The 15,942-nt window shown below is 41.1% G+C and overlaps 1 protein-coding gene across 14 annotated transcripts in view; it reads left to right on the forward strand.

Annotated features, from left to right (window-relative positions):
* Positions 1 to 15,942, forward strand: part of ZNF385B (zinc finger protein 385B) — a 485,063-nt gene that overhangs the window by 280,284 nt on the left and 188,837 nt on the right. The window contains exon 1 of one of the 14 annotated variants that reach the window (XM_089328031.1): positions 9,310 to 9,427. The exons of the other annotated variants lie outside the window; for them this stretch is intronic. The gene's annotated coding sequence lies outside the window, so the exon portion shown is untranslated. Of the gene's footprint in view, positions 1 to 9,309; positions 9,428 to 15,942 lie in introns of those variants that run through there. 14 annotated transcript variants of the gene reach the window in all.

Genomic DNA, 15,942 nt, shown 5'->3' on the forward strand with positions numbered 1-15,942 from the left:
CAACTTGGAAAACTGCTTTGAAACCCATAATGCTTAAACGTCAGGGCCCCTACTTGAATGAGTCCTTCCAAGGCTCTGGGAGGGCTGAGAAGTGTGCTCAGCTGATGATATGTTTTTGTAATGTTTGCTGAAGTATGATATTTAACCTAAAATTGGTTAAGGCCGTTGTTTTCTTCCACTCTAGCATTTCTATCATCTCACTTTTCCCACATTGTATATTATTAGATAGCTTGGACCAAAGGAGACCAAGAGTTGAAGATACATTTACTCTGAGTTTGGGGGGATATGCGTGGGATTGCAGTCCCTTCTGTGCATAATGAAGCTATTGCCAGCCATGCCAGGGAAGGAATGCCTTTTGGGCCCTACCATGTACTCAGCTAACTCACCATCAGAGCCAGAGGATGTGATGTGTTATTATGTGTCTGATAGTACCTTTCCCTGAAAGAGCATAGTGCATAGAGGAGACATAATAATTGGAACATACAGAACTGGGGCTGGGAGGTGTAGCATAGCAGTTAAGTCAGAGCTTGGGATTCTCAGTTCCATATTGGAGTGTCTAGATTACAGTCTCAGCTCCGCTCCCCATCCACCTGCCTGCAAACGCAGATCCTGGGAAGCAGCAGATGATTAGTCAAGTACTTGGATCCCTTTCACACACGTGGGAGATTCAGATGGAGTTCCTGGCTCCTGGCTTCAGCCTGGAACCGGCAGATGGAAGTTTTCTCTCTCCCCTCCTATCCCCTCCCCTCCCCACATTGGCCTTTCAAATAAATAATGTTTAAAAAGATAGAATGTAAAGAAATATATGGTAACAGAAGCCATCATGTGGAAAGTTCTGATTGATATCTCATCAGTCAAGTTCTCACCTATCAAGAATATGCTGATGTGTGCAATCATACATGCATCATATATTTCCCTTAATTGAAGGGAGTTGCTTAGAGTTTATAAGCTTTATAAGATTTTAAAAATTTTGGCTGGCGCCATGGCTCACTTGTCTAATCCTCCACCTGTGGCGCTGGCACCCCGGGTTCTAGTCCCGGTTGGGGCACCGGATTCTGTCCCGGTTGTTCCTCTTCCAGTCCAGCTCTCTGCTGTGGCCCGGGAGAGCAGTGGAGGATGGCCTAAGTGCTTGGGCCCTGCACCCTATGGGAGACCAGGAGGAAGCACCTGGCTCCTGGCTTCGGATCAGCGCAGCGTGCTGGCCATAGCTGCCATTTTGGGGGTGAACCAACGGAAGGAAGACCTTTCTCTCTGTTTCTCTCTCTCACTGTCTAACTCTGCTTGTCAAAAAAATAAAAAAGATTTTAAAAATTTTATAAATAAAACATCTGAGTAAAAGAAAACCAGAGCAGTCCTACTGATAAGATTTTGTATGTTAAATCACAAGTTTTTAGGCATACCAGCTATAAAAAATTAAAGTCTGGCCAACCACACTAGAGGAAACAATGCGTTATCTTTCTGATTTCTCTGTAGAATAATATCACAATATCATTATCATGTGAAAACAAGAGTCAAAGATTAGGCAACAAAACGTGGAGGACTGCTGTTTAAGAATGTCAAGCAGTATATTTATAAAAATATGTTCTTTTACCATTTTGATTTTTCTAGCACTTGTACTTTTGTACGTTGCTGTGATTTTTTTTCTCCCCCAACCTAAAATAGATCATCACATTCTTGCCCAAATTTTTATTTGTAATTTCATGTTCATTTTCCAAAAGAGAGTCCCCCTTTAAATTGCTTAGGTTTCAGATCTCTTAGGATCTGCATTCTTCCCAACCCTCTCTTCACTGGCAAAGAGCACATAAAGTAGAATCTTGCAGGCCATCACTCCGTCATGTGCTTAAGTGTCAGTAATGAGAGTGTGACTACAGCACACACCGTGTACAGTTAACAGGACAGATCTTGTAATGAGTAGGCAGTCTTTGTCCTAGCCAGTAAGATTCCAGGTGCTGTCTGCCAGTCCAGGGTACTTGTCTGCCTTCTGTGAGTGCTCCAGAATTTGGTCTGAGAACCTCTCCTGAGTCAAATGCTGGGCAGAACCTCTTCCCATTGTGCTTCTCACAAAAAATGTCTGTTTCTAGAACTGGGTCAGGAATAGAGAGATCCAAGAATATTCTGGAAGATAGATAAGATCTCAGAAACTATGAGGACCATGTCAAAAAGACACAGAAAGTAATTTCAAAGAATCAAAAAAGAATAATGACTGCCATTTATTGAACAAATCAAATGTCTTGAAATCTGTGAGTGCATAAGGATACCAAGAAGTAAAAAACATAAAAAACCCCCTTGACCACCTTTGAGCAAGATGAGGGCAAAAAACTCACTCTGAAAATTTGTTGATCAACGTAAAGAACACATTTACCCTGTCTTTCCTTTATAAAGTTAGTTCCAATTAACAAACAGTTAATAAGAAGTCTATCTGCTCTATAGAAGAATCCTAGAATAAGTACAGAAGGGATGAAACTAAACCACCACTGCTTTATACATCCTGTTGAAGTAATGCTTCTAGGAAGTAATCATCAACTGCTTCCCAGACCACTTGGTGAGAGGTTGATGGGGAGTCTTTATAAAAGGTGAATTGGGCTGGGAACACCAAAACCCACTAGTTACATAAACAAAGAGAAGCAGTAGATATTAGGCACCTTACGGGATGCCGTAGCAAGTACAGTCTTACCCGTGAAATAGACTTGCCAAAAAGTAGAACACAAGTCTGATCAAACTTCAAGGCCTCACTACCAGTTTTTAGAAAAAAGAGAGAGAGAGGAACGCATGGCAGGATATCATGGAAGCTGATCAGCAAGACCCAAAATGTAAGACATTGGATGGGACAAATGACTCCATTTCTTCTACAAATAAATGGCAAGAGAAAATAAAGGGGGTGGCTATCAAAAGTTAAATTTACAAGTTAAAATAAATTAATATTCAGGAGGCATTTCATCCAGATGTTCTAGATCTTGATTTGAACAAAGCAACTTTGTATATGACCGTTTTGAAGTGCTCGGGGAAGGTTGAATATGCATGAGTTGTTAGATGATATTAAGGAACTATTGGTGATTTTAAAGTCTCGTAAAGATATTTTTCTAATGTTTAAAAATGAACTTGTCAGAAATTTAAACATATTTATAGATAAGATGATATGATGACTGAAAATCATCTAGCTGGAGATAAAAGAAATATTTGAGGAGTACAAATGAAGTTGGGTTGGATATATGCTGATATTTCCTGAATCTGGAGAACGGAGGCATGGAGATTTATTACATTATTGTAGCTAGTTTCAAGTAATTCTGCAAATTCTGAGTTTGCTTATTGGTAGGTGAAGAATCCTGGCAAGTAATGTGGGAGGCACAGGATGGTATACTCTACCTAAACTTCATTGTTATTTTTTTGTTTTTGAAAACAAATTTGAACAGTAAGAACACTCAATTGTGACATTTGTGAAATATTTAATACAAATTCTATAGGCCATGGGGTGTACACGAATGTTGTCTGGAGAAGAAAAGCCCAATTTCTATTGCTGTTTGTACAATATAAATAAATACCCTGACCACGGCTGATTTCGAGCTATTGATGGGATGGCACTGAGTAATTGGAAAGTGATGTGCACAGTCAGTTCCTGGGAGCCTGTATAGCGAGCTCCCAGCCCGCTACTGGGAGAGAAAACTGAGAACATTCATTTTGGAGTCGGAATAACATAATAATAAATCCTCATGCTTTCATTACCCAGATAACCAAGAATAATTCATTTCCGGAGTCAGATTCAAGATCTTGGGTCAGATCCCAACTCTAGCATGCACTCTTTGGGCTTGTTCAACGGAGTTTTTTATGAGCTTGCTTTCCTGTCTGCTAAGTGGGTGTATGATTTCCTACTACATTAGGGAATAAGGCATCAGTCACACTACACACGTAATGCGCCCAGTGTGGCCCCAGTTGCACAATGTGTGATCATTCAGGCTGACAGACTTTTTTCCTTTCACGTCAAAATAGACGTGAAACGTTTGTTTTGGGATAGTTTCATAGTTTCAAAAGAAGGCAATGAAGCTGATCATCTTTGCAAAAGGCTTCCTGCCCAGAATGTCCATAATTAGTTAAAATTGCACTTCTCTGGCACAGCGTCACAAACCTGCCAGGAACTCACAAAGCTCTAATTGGGTTGGATATTAATTGGTGGGCTGGGAAGTTAGTGTGATACAATTGCAACTAGAATAGAACTATTCGTTAAAGGTGGGCATTTGTGTGCAATGTGAGCTGGCAGTGCACACTCGCAGTAAAATTAAGTGGACTTGGTAAGAAGCCTATAACTTTCTTACTCTTCTACTAGGGAACTGGAGACCCAGCTGAGATATTTCTGTTGTGAATAAGCCTAAGGGTTATGTTGGCAAATTGAAATTGTTTTCATTCATGATTTTGACTATGTTTGAGCAGAGCTATTAATAACAGTAGTGGTTTACCTTCCAAATTCCTTATGTAAGTTGGGTGATTAGCATTCCTCTCAGTTAATAAAAAGGAATTTTTCCCTTTGTTTCCTGAATAATTTATTTTTTGTGGGTGGAAATCTAAGATTAGGATCATCATTGATTAGTTTGTAATGATATACTTTTCAGAATCACTGTGTTATATGCACATATATGTGTATATACTCATGTTTATAAATATTTTTCAGCTTATTGTAAATAAAACTAGAAGGAAGCTGAATTGTAAATCAAGCTGGATTTTAGACTCTGAAGACACTAATACTAAAGGCATTTGAAATTTGATTTACTTGTGTGGGTTGATGTGTTCCTACTGGGAATACAACTCTGGGATGCGTTTTCCCCTCTGAGAGAGAGTTGCATGACTCATAAATCTGCGTATTTTGGATTTCTGAGAAAATACTTAGGAGATAAGAAGCAAAATGCTATGTCATTCATCTGAAGCAGTCTGTTGTATCATCTATCCTGATCTTCTTTGATCTTTAAAATAATAGTTTTCCTTCAGAAAATTAAAACATTTGCCCCTTGGAAACTTGAATTTCCGGTTTCCTTAGAAGAGTGTTATTTATACTAAATTGAATTTTTTGAGCCATAACAAGTTATGTTTTAAGAGACTAAATGGAAAAAAATAGGATAGAAAATATTATACATAGGAAGAATAGACAATGTTTTATGAAACTTAAGTATCAGGGATAGGTGTGTGTGTATGTGTGTGTGTATGTATGTACACTCTGAATTGCAAAGTAAAATTTATTTCTGAGTTATGATTTATTTTTTTTAAACTTTGGAATCAAATGCTTTATATAAGAAAGCAAAGATACTGATGATAAAATGACAACTCTCCTTTTTGTAGGCCATTTAAGTTTGATATATACATTAATATCATCTTAAAATTTTCTTAACAGACTCATCCAGGAGGGCTGTAAGCCTGCCTGGGCTTCATTAGGAATAGTAGAGTTCTTTATAAGGAGAGAGGACTTGCACCTGTGGAGGGGCCTGGTTCTAGAAATGCACCTGCTGTTTGTTTCCACTCCATCCTGTCTTCAGAAAGGGTACTACTTCATGACCTGTCCATCCATCCATTTATTATTTATAATTTATTATAATATTGTACATATATCACATTCTTATACCAACCTTATAATCTCAATTAGAATTCAGGACTTTGCCTTAGGGCTCTCCTCTCTTCTGACCCATCACATACCTCACACGCACTTAGTGTATGGTAATACACTATTGAATTATTAGTAATAACGATGGCTGTAGTACACCCCAACATACTAGGTAGCCACTTTTATTTTTCTTTTTATGTATTTTTGTGTATTCTGACTTCATAACATATTTGTTGTAGCTTACGGCATGAAGAAATAAGAATGGCTGAATTCGAAGCCTGAAAGCCATAATCTATATCAATGATATGATGCTTTTTTAAAAGATAGATTTATTTATTTATTTATTTATTTATTTATTTGAAAGATTTACAGAGAGATGGAGAGACAGAGACAGGGAGAGAGAGAGAGAGAGAGAGAGAGATCTTCTATCCATTGGGTCACTACCCAGGTGACTACAACGGCCAGGGCTGAGCCATTCTGAAGCCAGGAGCCAGGAGCTTCATCCAGGTGTCCATCATAGGTAGCAGGGGCCCAAACACTTGGGCCATTTTCCACTGCTTTCCCTAGGCCATTTGCAGGGAACTGGGTTAGAAGTGGAGCAGGCGGGACTTGAAATAGAGCCTGTATGGGATGCCAGTGATGAAGATGGCAGCTTTTACCCAGTATGCCACAATGCCAGCCCCAATATGATACTTATCATAAAATGAGGCCAGAGGAAAGCATACCAATAATTACCCAAGTCGTTTCATAGTTCTCTTCATGAGCCTCATTCTCATGTCTGAATTTTGCAGTAGCCAAAGTAAAGGAAACATATATGAATTACGTGATTGTTCTTATCAAAGAAAAAGAGATATTCTCAGGAAAGCAAAGGTTTTCCTCACATACACAGCAGAAAGGCATTTCTCTCAAGAAGTGTGATATGGCAAACGAGTGGGTGTCCGGGCCAGAGACTATCCACACCAGGACTCTGGAAGACACCGGGGTGATTAGTTTTATTTCTCTGTTGCTTTTGCTCCTCTGGGGCTGTTGAAGGCTTTTTTTGATAAAACCCAGCAAAGTAAATCTGTAAGAAGACAGAAAATGATGGTTCAATAAGATAATATTTTGCTTATCTTAAAGATATCACTGAGAACATTAACAGGAAATTGTTCATTCTGCCCTAAGCACCACCTATCTGCATCATATTTTTTAGCTGAACTGGATGAGAGAGGGTATAAGATTATATTCCCTGGCATGAGCCTAAGCGTTAGGCATTTGTGGTTGTTTGTTGAAAGCAAATCCATCTGCTTTATGGATTGTGTCAAGCCGGCGCCACGGCTCACTAGGCTAATCCTCTGTCTTGCAGCGCTGGCACACGGGGTTCTAATCCCGGTCGGGGCGCCAGATTCTGTCCCGGTTGCCCCTCTTCCAGGCCAGCTCTCTGCTGTGGCCAGGGAGTACAGTGGAGGATGGCCCAAGTGCTTGGGCCCTGCACCCCATGGGAGACCAGGAGAAGAACCTGGCTCCTGCCATCGGATCAGCGCAGTGCGCCGGCCGCGGTGGCCATTGGAGGGTGAACCAACGGCAAAGGAAGACCTTTCTCTCTGTCTCTCTCTCTCACTGTCCACTCTGCCTGTCAAAAAAAAAAAAAAAAAAAAAAAAAGGATTGTGTCACTGTCCTTTGGTAGAAATTGGCGATTTTATCAATAGTCTTACATGAGTGATAGGGTAAACTACTGCCTCTTCACATGGAGATGGGCTATTCTGCAGCAAGTACATCGAAGTCTTGAATCCACAGTTTCTCCACAGCAGTTTCAAAATGTATGAGAAGAAAGGGTATTGTGGTACAGCAGGTTAAGCCACCACTTGGGGGTACCTGTATCACATAGCAGCATGCCTGGTTCAAGTCCCAGTTGCTCTGGCTTCCAATCCATCTTCCTGCTAATGCACATTCTGGGAGGCAGCAGATGATAAATGAAGTACTTGAGTCCTGCCACTCTTGAAGGAGACCCAGATGAAGTTCTCAGCTCCTGGCTTCAACCTTGTCCAACCCTGGCTGTTGTGGATGCTTGGAGTGTGAACAAGCAGATGGAAAAATCTCTCTCTCTCTCTCTCTCTCTCTCACTCACTCTTCTTCACTGTGCCTCTTATATAACTAAAAACTGAAAATATGAGAATAATTTTTGCCTGTACTTTGTTTTGTTTCTTCTTTATATAACTGCTTATCACCAGTTTTTGCTGTCCAGTAATACTATTCTTGTTTATCTTGAGGCTCTATTAGTTTTCATATAAAAGTCCACTTTGGCACATGCTCAATCAGACTTGCCCCAAACGGTAGAGTTAGAAACATACCAGGGGATTCAAATTCAGTCCCATCAAGGTGGCATGTACCAATGCCATCTCACTAGTCCAAGAGTTCAGTTTCTGTTCACAATTGATCATAATGATGGGATTAAGAGTCAAAGGGATCACATAAACAAGACTAGTGTCTGCTAATACTGATAGAATTAAAAAGGAGAGAACGATCCAACATGGGAAGCAGGATACAAAGCAGACTCATAGAATGGCAGATGTCCTAAACAGCACTCTGGCCTCAGAATCAGCCCTTAAGGCATGCGGATCTGGCTGAAAAGCCCATGAGAGTATTTCAGGCATGGAAAACCAAGACACTCTGGCAAAACAACAACAACAACAACAACAAAAACCTAAAAGATCTCTGCGAGTGAGAGATCCCAGTGGAAAGAATGGGCCATCAAAGAAGGAGGTACCTTTCTCTGAAGGGAGGAGAGAACTTCCACTCTATGACCTTGTCTAAAGAAGATCAGAGTTGGCGAACTCAAAAGGCTTCCATAGCCTTGGCAACTCTTGACAAGAGCCTAGGGTGATTACTGATGCCATAAACAAGAGTGTCAATTTGTTAAGTCAACAACAGGAGTCACTGTGCACTTAGTTCCCATGTAGGATCTTTGTCCTTAATGTATTGTCCAATGTGAATAATGATATAACTAGTACTCAAACAGTACTTTACACTTTGTGTTTCTGTGTGGGTGCAAACTGTTGATATCTTTACTCAGTATATACTAAATTGATCTTCTGTATATAAAGATAATTGAAAATGAATCGATGTGAATGGGATGGGAGAGGGAGCGGGAGATGGGATGGTTGCAGGTGGGAGGGAAGTTATGGCGGGGGGCCACTGTAATCCAAAATTTACTTTGGAAATTTATATTTATTAAATAAAAGTTAAAAAAAACTATTAAAGTCCACAAGTGATTGGGGAGTGAACTAGAAAGATAGAGGGCCTCATGTTTGGTGTATCAAACAATCATTAGAATGGACAGGTGTTTATGAGTTGTCTACTTCAAGACAAGGAAGAATCACTTCTACAACTTGGAAGTTCACGGAAAGCAGCATCCCAGGAAACGTGGGTCACAGAAACTGGGGTAATAGGAGAGGGCTCAGACACCTGTGGGAGAAATCACTGTTAAGAAGCCAGTGATTGTGGCCCAGCATTGTAGCATAGTATGAGTGCCAATTCGAGTCCCAGCTGCTAATGCACCTGGGAAAGCAGCGGAGGATGCACCCACTTGGGAGACCTGGATGAAGCTTCTGGCTCCTGGCTTTGGCCTGGCACAGCCCTGGGCTGTTAAGGCCATTTGGGGAGTGAGCCAACAGGTGGACTATCTCTCTCCCTCCCTCTCTCTTTCTTCCTTTAAATAAATTAATCTTTTTTTTAAAAAGCCAGTGATTAAACACAGGTGGTATGGAGGAAGGGGTTAGACTGGGGCCTCAGATCAGGTTAAAGCAGTGGAAGAATGGTAAATACCTGGAGAAAATGGATAAAGCGAAGTACACAGTAAATTCCAGGTGAGTTGTCCTCCTGGTGTACATAAAGGAAAAGTAGGTTTGTAAAAGTAGAGATGGGAGAGTCGGGAGAGATGATGAAGTGAATTATCCTTAAGCTGCTTCTGGAGACCCTAAGCAGAGGTGACCTCTGGGAAAGCATAGGAACAACTACAGGGCTGCCATTTTATTCTTAAACTATAGTTACCAATGAAAACATGTTTAAAAGGAAACATAAGTCGTTTGATATTTTAGGGCATGGCAACTTTTTGGGAAAGGAATTATTTGTTATTTATTTGTGCCATAATCACAGGGTTCAGTTTTTGGCCAGAAACTGGCTGTTTGCAGTAGAAAAGAAATTCGTTGAAAAGCTTACAGAATCACCAGGGAGTCTGCAGAACCAGATTCAGGACACTGGAGGAAGCCAAGAGAAGCAAGCTAGAACCAAAAGCCAGATTTTCATTATACAATCCACCTGGTAAGAGCAGGCCTGCTGGTCCCACCAAGCACTGGCCTCACAGCTGTGTCCCACTGCTGGGTAGCACTGCTGGCCCTCCAGTGCAGGGGATTCGATATAGCCAATGCTCTTAGTGCTCTCTCCAAAATGCCTTCTCCCCTGTTCTTGCCTCTTGCTATGTCTACTTCAAGATATAGATGACAAGAGCTGGGGATGGGAGGCAAGATCTGTCTGATTGGCTATGCTCAGGTCCTAGCCCCAAGGAATACTGAGAAAGTGAGTCTAGCCGTTTGGGTTTGGTTAGAAACCAGTGTACTTTGCCTCCCATCTAAAGTTACAAGGCACAGGATTGTGCATAAGGTTCAGATTCTGGGCTACCCAAACAAAAAACAAAAGATTGATGTCCACTACATTTCCTTTCAAATCTTCATATGTTCTTGAGTTCTCGGATGAGTTTTGCAGCTAAATTCTCAGGACAGTCTAGAAAAGGAATTCTTTTTTTTAACTTTTATTTAATGAATATAAATTTCCAAAGTACAGCTTATGGATTACAATGGCTTCCCCCCCCCCCATAACTTCCCTCCCACCCGCAACCCTCCCCTTTCCCTGACTCCTAATTTTGTGTTCCAGCTCTAATATTGCAATTCAGACCTTCCCAGAGCCAGGGACAGTTTGAAGATTCAGTTCAGCCTTAAGTGCATCACAGCTTCTTACTGCTGAGTGCCAACATTTGAAGTTTTGACACTGAATTCATTCTGTTGTTGGTCCTTCTATTTTAAATTGAATGATGGAAAATTAATTTGAGTGCTTGGGATTGCTACCATGTGTATGCCCTCCAGAACTCCCAGGAAAGCCTCAGTAATGACAGTGCATGAATGCCCCCTCCACAAGGGCTCTGGGAAGCCACTCCAGCTTCTGCTGCTTCAGAGAGCCAGCCAGTCCTCTCTCATCCACTGTGCCAGTTACAGAGATTCATGATTCATGCCAGACCACACTCCAGTGTGGCAGTTGGACAAGAGGAGACATGGAATGATTACCCAATGAGTTATGATTAAAAATTCATATTATATTGCTTAAAAATTACACAAGGTTGTGCAAGCACAGAATAAGAACCCAAATAACTCCTCTAATGTTCTCGAATACATAGTCAGAATCAAAATAACTTCTCTAACCCTTCCTGGGAGGATGTACTCCTGGAGCATCGTAGCCTAAACTTAGAAAATAAGGTTTATTTTTAACTTTGTTACCTCCCTGAGTTATTCCGGGAAGGTTTTCTTAGGGATTTTCTGGTGTCGTTAAATGCCACAGGCAGAGAGTGTGCTGCACAAAGCTGGATTTTGCCTGCATTATCCTTGAAGATAAATCCAGGAAGCTCTGTGGGCTTATTGTTTGCACCAGTGCAAGTCAGGCTGAATGATGTCAGGTTAATGATGCATCTGATAGTGAGGACCCTGAACAAGTTCCAGGGCTGAGCTGCTGTATTACATTTTTATTAATAGTCCCATGTCTTGAGATCTGATTCATGCCCAGCCGTGGGCCTTTGAGCCATTGCTAATTTGCATAAGTGCTCAGAACCATGCTAATTTTTTTTTAAAATTTCACTCTACTTTATGTTGTAAATACAAACAGGGTTTTGAAAAGCAAATGATGGCTCCACTGATGAAATAATTGTCAGCTACGTAGTTACAGCTCTTATATCCTGGAAGAACTAAAAGTTTTGATCAATCTCTGCCTTCATTCTTAATGCCTTCCTATGTATTATTTTATATTTTCTGCAACATTCAGAAATGCTAAACTTACATAATATTGTCAAGTTAAAGGGACAGTGATCATGAAACAGTTTTCTGAACACTTATTTGATTTGAAAGAAAGTTACAGAAAGAAAGAGAGAGAATATCTTCCATCCGCTGGTTCACTTCCAGATGACTGCAATGGCCAGAGCTGGGTGAGGCCAAAGCCAGGAGGCAGGAGCTTCTTCTGGGTCTCCCATGTACATACAGGGGTCTAAGTACTTGAGCCATCTTCCACTGCTTTCCCAAGCACATTAGACAGCTGGATGGGACTCGAACTAACTCCCATGTGGAATGCTGGCGTTGGAGGCAGTGGCTTAACCTGCTACACCACAGTTCTGGCCTCAAGCAAATTTTCCAACCCTTTTCATCAGGGGCCTAAAAGAAGGTGGTAGGTTTTCATTTATTTCCAAAGTGAGTTTTGGATTTTCAGGTTGCACCTAAAAGTGAGATGAGGGGATGACTTGAAGATGCTCTATAGTCCCCGAAACACTATCCCAAAGGTGACACTGAGAGAGAAAATTCCACGTTGCCCCTTCCTCTCGTCCTGCCATGACACTGACACCTTCATCAGACAGAAGCAAAGCAAGAAAGGGAAGGAGAAAGGGGAGTGGCAGTGGTGGAGCTAGCTTTCACCCGCTTGGGAGAGCCAGCTGTGTGCATTTCTTGCCAAATTTATGTTAGTAGTGAGTTGATGGCTTAACGTCAGCCTGTGCAATATTTAACTTGCTGGAGTTCTCAGCTCCCTTATCTTTCACCATCCCACCTTTTCTCCACCTATTCTCTGTTATCCTCTCTTTTTTAACTTAATATTTTATTTATTATTTTTGAAATAACATTTTTAATTTGCATTAGGGTCAAAGGCTTAATACTCCACCAGATAAAGAGCTCAACAAGTATAGTGGATAAAGCTACCTGCTATGCTGGCAGCCATCGTGGGCAACTGTTCGATTCCCAGCTGCTCCACTTCCCATTCTGCTCCCAGCCAATGGACTGGGAAAGTAGCAGAGAATGACCCAAGTGCTTGGGCCCCTGCACCCATGTGGGAAAACTAGATGGAGTTCCCAGCTCCTGGCTTCAGCCTGGCCCAGCTCCAGCTTTTGTAGCTATTTGGGGAGTGAATTAGCAGATGTAAGACCTTTCTCTCTGTGTATGTAACTCTGACTTTCAAATAAATAAATCAATCTCAAGAAAAAGTAAGGGGCACCTGCTGTGGCATAGTAGATTAAACCTCCGCCTTCAGGTCCCAGCTGCTCCACTAATGATCCGGCTCCCTGCTAATTTGCCTGGGAAAGCAGTGGAAGGTGGCCCAAGTGCTTGGGCCCCTGAACACACATGTGAGAGCCAGAAGAAGCTCCTGATCAGCCCAGCTCCAGCCATTTGTGGCCATTTGGGGGAGTGAACCAGCAGATGGAAGACTTCTCTCTCTCCCCCTGTCTCTGTCTGTCCCTCTCTGTAACTCTGCCTCTCAAAAGAATAAATAAAATCTTTTTAAAAAAATAAAAAACATTAAGAACATTAAGAGCTCAACAAATAAAAAGTAAACAGACCATAGTTGACCAGGAATATAATAGGCAAGAGCTATGAACAATAATCAAATGAAAAGGTGTCAACTTCACTCACATAAAAATATATAAAGTAAATTTTAAAATAGCCACAAATCATTAAAACTATAGTAGTATATCATTGATTTGATTAATATTCAAAAAAGTTTCACAAAACTATATTTGCAGCAAAACTGACACACAAAGGAATTTCTGGTTTTTTGTTTCTGTTTTTTTAAATTTTAGCTCCCACATAAGGATCTCCTACCTAAAGGAGAAGCTGTGGTATTTGTCTTTCTGGGTCCAGCTTATTTCACCCAACATGATGTCCTCCAGTTGCAACCATTTTGATGCAAAAGATAAAATTTCATTTTTTTGTAACTGAATAATATTTCTGTGCATGTGTATCATGTTTTTCTTTATCACTCCATCTGATGGTGGACACCAGGGCTGATTCCATATGTTGGCTTATGTGAACAGTGCTGCTAAAGACATGGTGGTGCAGGTATCCCTTTGATACAGTGTGTTCATGTCTTTTGGGTATATACCCAGTAGAGGGAACTCTGTTTCTGGTTTTTTAAAAAACCTATGTACTTTTTTCCACAGTGCTGCACTAATTGACATTCCCACCTACAGTGTGTAAGAGTTTCCCTTTCTCCACATCCTCATCAGCATTTGTCGCTCTTTGAAATAATAGCCATTTTGACAGGGGTGAGATGACATCTCATCATGGTTCTCATTTGTATTTTCCTGATGGCTAGTGATAATGAGGTTTTTTTGTTTTTTGTTTTTTTGTGTGTGTGTGTGTGTTTTTTAGGGTATTTGTTGGCCATTTGTGTTTCCTTTTAAGAACTGCTTGTTGGCCGGCACCGCGCTCACTAGGCTAATCCTCCGCATGCGGTGCTGGCACACCGGGTTCTAGTCCCGGTCGGGGCACCGGATTCTGTCCCGGTTGCCCCTCTTCCAGTCCGGCTCTCTGCTGTGGCCCGGGAGTGCAGTGGAGGATGGCCCAAATGCTTGGGCCCTGCACCTGCATGGGAGAACATTTCTTAACTGGATTGGTGGGTTTTTGCTGTTGAGTTTTTGAGTTGCTAATATGTTCTGGATATTAATCCTTTGTCAGATAAATCCTTCCACTTGTAGACCCTCATGTTTTATTGAGTATTCATATGCACACTGCCTGGTAGTGTTATTGCAAGCATCGAGTAGTATTATTGGGTCTTTGAATTTGGCAAATACTAACTAGTTATCTCCTTTTTTCTGTGACACCATGCCAAAGAAAATAAGGCACAGTATCTGATCTCAGGCCATATGGAATCGAGGGAGAAAACCAGACATATGTACAGCCAAGACTGATGTAGAGCAGAATGTGAAAGATCCTATTAGAAACTGTACAAAGAAAATGGAAGTTGGAACACAGAGGACAGAGATTATTTCTGCCTGCCACCTCACAGAGCCATTGCAATTGAAGCTGAAGGAACTGGTATGCATATTAAAGCTGAGCTTCATAGTTTTTATGAATTTCTGGCTGTAGAGTTCACTTTTTTTTAAAGTTTATGAATTAATTCACATTTCTGTGAATCATGGGAGTCAGAAAAACTTAACACAAAAATAATTTTTATATGCCAGGCACTTTTACATAAATGAGATTGTCAAAGACAAAAGCCAGAAGAAAAGTGAGGAGATCCAGCTCTACTTTGAGGGGCCCTTGATGTTTACAGCAGGTGCTTGGAGACCATCACAGAGGTTCTTGGCTGGATGGCGTGGAGCGGGGGAGACAAGATAGGAATCAGGCAGACCGGGGTTACCCAGCTTCTGCGAGAGCTGCTCAGTGTCTGTGTTGAACATGAAAGTTTAAAAAGGGTCACTAAAGAGCATAATAAAAATATGAAAACGACTGTTCCTATCGATTAAGTTACTTTAAATAAATGCTGAGTATGTATTTTCTCCTGGAAGCTTGTGAGTCCCTCAGATTATCGGATATCACCAGCACTGTAGGGACCCTTGCTGTGCTTTTGATATTCACAGCCATGTCATATTAAGCTGCACCTGAAACGCTCATCAGCGCAGCAGGGAAATCTAACCTGGCTGGCCTGAATCATTTGGCATCGATTCCAGGCTCAAATTTTTGTGGTAATTATGAGTGTATGGTGATAATTTGTGGTTGAGTTTTGTCCTGGAGCCCAATCACCCAGTGCTTTTTTTTAAAAAAATCTAATTTTATAATATTGTGCTAGTAAACAAACTAGGTGTTGTTTAGTAGTACCTGTGTAATATTCTCTGAATACTGGATCAAAATTGAAACAAAACAATGGCTGCTTCTGCCTGTGCTAACCTTCCTAAGCATAGTAATTGTGTCTATTTTAAGGGAAGGGAAGAATGAGCAGTTTAAGCTCAGGATCTGGGGGTTGTTAAGGCCAAAAAGTCTAGGGCACTTGTCGTTACTGGCAGTGACTTTGTGGGCTTTAAAATCTAGAGGCATGAAAACTAAATTCATTGCTTTGCTGCTTCCTCTTGGTCTCCCGTTCAGGAATAATCTCACTGGCCCAACCCAGCATGTCATATGCTGGGAAGCTCAGGTATGGATAGGCAATAATAGCAGTAGCTTGGGTTTCTTCCATGATCTCTTAGTTGTCGGGCAGGAGAACCATGGTGAGAGGAAGATAGCGAGATGAAAAATAAGAAGACAAATGGACCAGCAGATACTAGAAAATGAAGTACTAGAACTCTCAGCAGTAGTTACCCACT

The sequence above is a fragment of the Oryctolagus cuniculus genome, chromosome 3 (assembly GCF_051225735.1).
Source record: "Oryctolagus cuniculus isolate XC-2025 breed Fujian yellow rabbit chromosome 3, ASM5122573v1, whole genome shotgun sequence".
Classification (NCBI taxonomy): Eukaryota; Metazoa; Chordata; class Mammalia; order Lagomorpha; family Leporidae; genus Oryctolagus; species Oryctolagus cuniculus.